The 5,851-nt window shown below is 37.9% G+C and overlaps 1 long non-coding RNA gene across 1 annotated transcript; it reads right to left on the bottom strand.

Moving 5' to 3' along the window:
- Window positions 1-389: 389 nt before the first annotated feature.
- LOC117025141 (uncharacterized) lies at window positions 390-5,560 on the bottom strand. The gene is made up of 3 exons (XR_004423553.1): window positions 5,486-5,560; window positions 5,289-5,384; window positions 390-2,026 (listed from the first exon to the last, which is right to left on the bottom strand). It is a non-coding gene; the product is annotated as an uncharacterized LOC117025141 (long non-coding RNA).
- Between the last annotated feature and the right edge of the window lie 291 nt (window positions 5,561-5,851).

The raw sequence follows: 5,851 nt of genomic DNA, 5'->3' as shown, positions 1-5,851 counted from the left end.
GGCCAGAACTAGTGGGGGAGCCCATGCTGCAGTTTATTATGGAATTTGCCTCAGAGGTTGTACATTTGGAAGGGAAACCTCGTGGAGGCCTAACGTATACCCCAAGGCAACTTACTTGGCCATTCTCTGACCAGATTGATTTCCATGGGATCAGGAAGCTCTGTTTTAATACCTTCCAGCCAGTTTTCAGCCTACACAATGATAACAATCAGGTCCAAACCAGTTTGAGCAGCATTTGCCAGTAAAATGTCATGAGACTGCAGAGCCAATTCTTTATTACTACAATAAATCTAAACATGCAACAACTACAGTTTTACCAACAACCAGCCGTGTTTTTGTAATGTTAATACAAATAGCAATTGACTATGTCTGGTACGATGTGTTCTCATCATTTTGAGGTCACCCTGCTGATGGAGCATAATTCCATCCTCCCCACTGATGTTGACCAAGGTTCTCCTTTATAACCATTTGGCTATTTGACCAGGTGGAGATGCCAGTGGGAAGAAGCAATTCTCGCTGGCATCACTGTCCTTCCTCTCTGAGGACCAGCAGGGCAATTCCGTTCCCATCCAGCTGGGCAATTTCCCGGCAGGGTGGGGAAGCTCCTGGAACACCACATCTTGAGGCCAAGTTTCCAGCCTTTGCAGGCCCCTGCTTGTGGTCCTACTCCCTTAAGCCAGACTCTCAGAAAGGTACAGAATGGAAGATTCCCCATGGATCGTCGGGCAAAGGCCAAGCCATCTTGGAGGATGTTGGGCAATCCTGCTTTCTTCTAGAATTTTCACAGTCTTATTTCCTTATAATTACAAATTGCATGTTCAATAGGCACTCTAGTCAGCTCCTGGTAACGCGCTATCAATAAGTCTCTCTGTATTTATTGTGAATCCACTGTGTCTAGCATTACGGTCGAAGCTTTAGATTATCCTCAGAAGCAGGTCATCTATAATACATGTTTTGTTTTTGCTTTCAGCCTTATCTTTCCTGTTTTAGGTGCCTCACATTTTTCACGTAGTTTCAACATTTTACATTTTAAGATTTTCTTTGTTTCTCTTTCATTTTATTTCTTTCACATTATACAGTTAGCTCTATGTTCATATAGGGGTAATAAAGTCATAAATTAAACAGTTATCTGATAAATTCAATGTAAGCACAATAACAATTTGGGTCCTTCTGGCTGAATGAAAGTTTCTAGTAAGAATTTCCCATTCACTCCACTCCATTATAAATAGTTGCTTAATTCCATTCTCAACTATTAGGAAAAAGGCAACTAATGTTGACTGAGCCCCTACTATCTGTCACTCACTCTGTTAAGTGTTTTACAGGCATCATTTCATTTGGGGTAGAAAGAGATTAGTTAGCATCATAAAAAATGTGTGGTTTCTTTGGTTTTTCAGTCAGTTTAATTTTACATTTCTCTAAATATACTCACAATAATGCACAAGAACAAACTACCTGATTGGCACATTCATACGTGAGCTTCATAAGGGCAGTATTTTCCAACTGAGTTTAGCATTTTTATGTATTAGCTACTCACTAAAAATTGTTGAATTGAATATATAATCTCAATTTTAAATCTTTGTATCTACTCATCTCTATCTACAATCATGTAATGAAATCTTATGAAAAACGCTAAGTTAATACTAAAACTTTTTCAACATGTCTACAAGTATTTTTGGAACGATTTTTGACATTTATATCTATCTTTGTCCAACATTTGGATGTCTTGATAAGAAAATGAGAACTAAACAAACATTTGAGTTACTTAAAGGATTAAGTGACAGGTTAACTCACTTTAATACTGTTTTGGCTTCAGAAAAATCCCACTGCAGAAGTGAAAATTAGATGCCAGCCAAGGCTCTGCCTGCGTAGGCATGCACAATCAACTCTAGTTTCACCGCCTTTGCCCAATCAATGACTCTTACTGATTATACACGGTGGGTTCACGTTACGTAATATATATGGAAGAAAATGAAGCATCCAGTCATTCAACCAAAATGAATTTGCTGAAAATCCATTGCAAGTGTACCTGTAGAGTATGACATGGGGAATACAAAGGATTAATAAGACAGGATCTCTGTCTGTTTGGACAGATAAGACTAACATAGTTAAAATAAACACTAAAGAATTCAAAAGCAGGATACAATTCAGCTTAATAAATTTTTTCCTTTATATATACCTGATTGAAAACCATTAAAAACTTAATTCAGTAAATACTTTTGAGCACTGACTGCGTACAGGGTGTAGGTAGGCCTGTCCTATTTATCTTTGAACCCCTGTTCCTACAAAATGCTTGATAGTTAGCAGGTAAACAGTACATTTTGAACGAGTGAGTGAGTGAGTGAGTGAATGAATGAATGAATGAATGTTACTGTATGAAAAAAGCTTACAAGGGAGTAAAATGGTAAGACAGCTATGTAAAGAATGATAATATTTTGTATGCACAGTGTTATGAAAGTGTAGAAGTGGAGAACATACTAAGAAAATTAGGAATATAGGTTCAGTGACAGATAATATAATTTTTGTGAGTTGTAGGGGTGTGGGAGAGGGTGAGGCGGTACAGTGAGTTGTGGCATGTCATGGAGGCCTTCTTAGGCAGTGGGGAGCCTCAATGGGATTTTAACAAACAGAACAAACTAATTGAGCTATCTAATGTTAAGAATAAAATAGAAAGTTTGTCAGGCGGATTGGAGTAGGCAGAAAACAGATAGGAAGATTGCTCAGGAGGTTCTATTACAACTGTATAGACAATAGGAAGTAAGAAGTTGAACTAGAACGGACAGTAGGATGGGGAAAAGAAGTAATTTTTCAAATATGTAACAAAAGTAAGCTCTTTGCTCTCTAGAAGTTTCTGGTCAAAACAAGGTTTCGGCTACCGAGTATATATGGAGTATACATGGAGGAAGATAAAGGATAAATCTAAATCCAAGGCTTAGAATAAGGTAGTTCCTTTAAAAGTAGTATGTGGAATTGGGGAGCGGCAGAGGAAAAGATGAGGCCTTGACAGTATCTGCTAACAATTAGAAATTTATAGTAATTTAATGAAAGGAAATTTTACTCTGAGCTGGAGAAGCCAGGGATTGTGAGGATTTGGGACATGAGCTGAGCTGGGTAGAAAGACAAGAATGTTATTGCTATTATTAAATTCATTGAAGCAATTATTTAGCTATTAGGTCTACACGGTGCCAAACACTGTAATATTTTGTAACAACCCAATAAATTACAAGGGTGTTGTTTGCTTGTTTGTTTTGCTTTGTTTTTAATCCAGCGGTTTGAGATCATGTACTAACAGCTTCAGCATTTGACTTGTTTTTCATATTAAGGTTTTCAATCTCTTAGAAGATCCACCCAAGCAAAAGAGAATATTAAATGCCATCAATTTAACCAGGATCTCATATGGAGGTCATAAATTACATAAGGATATGTATTTTGGAAAATATTATTTTGCAAGTGAATTTTTTGTTTAGTCCATCAGGAAAATTAAGATCTCCTACAAAACAAAAGAAGACAAAAAACATTTTTTTTTCATTTTGGAAGTGACTTAACAAAATTCTAAGTTATTTCTAGTGAAGAGAGGCATCTTTACAAAGCGAGAGAAATAAATGAAAGAATAATAAAATAAGAGTGAATTTTCTTTGTTTCATTCTGACATTGATAAATGGTCAATGCTGGGAAAAATTAAAACTTTTGTATCAACAAGATCAATCTTGGCAATATATCATCATTGAGGTTAGTAGTAATGTGTCCTGGCTGACTTTAAAATTGTTTTGTTTAATGTTATAGATAAAATTTTACTGTTTTGGTCACAGATCGCTTTAAGGATCTGTTGAAAACTTAATACACTGTCGTCAGGAGAACGTACAACTTCAAATAAACAAAGAATGTTGCATAAATGGACTTCAGGCTAACATCCTCTGCTACCCATTACACTTCTGAAAGTTGCAATTCAAACAAAGCTTTTATTTGCAATTGCTAGATGAATATAAATACAGTTCGTAAGGATTTATCACTCCCTTGTTATATGGTGCTTGGTTAACTTTGACAGTATGATAACAAGTCTCCTAACCCTACATAGGAGTATTCTTTAAAAAAAACTTGCATTCTTTATAAAAGCTCGTTGTGAGCCTGAGATGTGAGGTAAATCTATATCTAATGATCCACACATAAAATAGAACCTCATTCAGTCTACCAGGGTTACCTGTGTAGCAAACATTGTGACTGGCCCTGGTGCCCCGTTTCAATGTTAGATCACACTACATGCTTTTCAGTGACGTCGTATCTTTGTGAAGCTGGGTTCGGACAGGTGCTGTGATAAAAAGCAAGTACTGCATGAAAATCAGTGTGGAGCAGGAAATGACAGTGGTGACTTGCAGTTGGATTCTAAGATTTAGGAAGTTTTGCAAAGCCCAGCAAGCACACATTGCATTAGTAAGTAAGTATGGTTTATTTAAGAATGAAATAAAAATATGATTTTCCCTTCATTTTATATGTATTTTTTTTCAAAAGGCTACTGACTTGTTAGGACATAAATCTTTATTGTTTTGGAGGTCTATTTAACAAATGGAACTATTATTTCTTTTGGCCTATGGGAGCAATGAAAAATCTCAACACATTAAGGGTACTGTGAACCAAATATGTTTGGGAATAACTGCCCTCGAGGGAACTAACTGGAATAAGACCCGGTCTCTGCTTCCTCATTTCTCAGAGACATGTAGGTACTGCTAACCACAATTAAAAGTAAGTTAGGATATTTGCCATAACAGGAATGTAGACAAAATTCAAAAAGCGAGACAATCTCAGGTATCATTCTGCTAGAGGCAGAAAAGGAAGAGTTGAGGTGGCATAGGAGTTTAGCCTTTAAAAAAGAATAAGATTTTAATAAGTGGGAAGGAGAAGAGGAGCATTCTTCTATGAGGAAATAGCATGAACAATAGCACAGAGGCATAAACTAAACATCTTGTTTGGCTGGAAAGAGGAAGGGCACGGAGTGGCATGAGGTAACCGTGTTGGAATTGCTGCAAGTTTTTACCGTGAACAATGGGAAGACATCGGAAGCTTCTGGGTAAGGATATGGTCAGAATTGCGCCTTAGAAAGCTAAGTATTACAGAGATAGGAAAGAAGGGTTAGAGACTGGTAGTTAGGGAGAGAAGGTATTAAAGATTACTGTAGTTTCCAGCGTGGATACAACCTCTTCTTTGCACAAACTATGCTTTATTAATCTATGTATTGATACTACCTAGCACAAGCCTGGTAATTTGAGGCACTGAATAAATTTTGGAACTTGAGATACCTGGAGAGACAGAAATATCTCATGGCGACGATGGGGAAATATTCTACAGCTCAGGAGCGAGGTCAGACTTGCTGTGTCAATTCAGGAGTCATCGACCTAGAAATGAGAGAAGGAACTGACAAAGTAAAATTTCACAGGGAACAAATGTAGATTAGAAAGAGAAGAAGCCCAGGGACGGATCCCTGGGGAACACTCACCCCTGGGAGCAGAGGATGAGCTGCCAGCAGAAGAGACAGGGAAGGAGGGAGGGGCACTGACAGGGTGAGAACCACAGGGAGTGCTGTCCCAGGAAACAAAGCAGACAGTCTACAATATCAGACAGAGGAGGGAAAATCCTACCAGGAAACTACTGGGGGTGTTTAATTAGCAGGTTCAGTAGGAGCCAGAGGTGGAAGCCAGATTGCAGTGGAGGTGACCAGAGAGGCTCTTCTGGAGAATTTTGGCAGTGAAATGGATCTGGAATGGGAGCTTTAGGTGAAAAACAAATTTGAGGGAAATGGTTTTAGGACAGGAGTAACCTGAACGGAGAATGCAGTAAGAGAGGACTAGAACAGCTCCACAGA

Source organism: Rhinolophus ferrumequinum, chromosome 7, assembly GCF_004115265.2.
Source record: "Rhinolophus ferrumequinum isolate MPI-CBG mRhiFer1 chromosome 7, mRhiFer1_v1.p, whole genome shotgun sequence".
NCBI lineage: Eukaryota > Metazoa > Chordata > Mammalia > Chiroptera > Rhinolophidae > Rhinolophus > Rhinolophus ferrumequinum.
The sequence above is the reverse complement of the archived record's forward strand: the minus strand, read 5'-3'. Positions and strand labels throughout refer to the sequence as shown.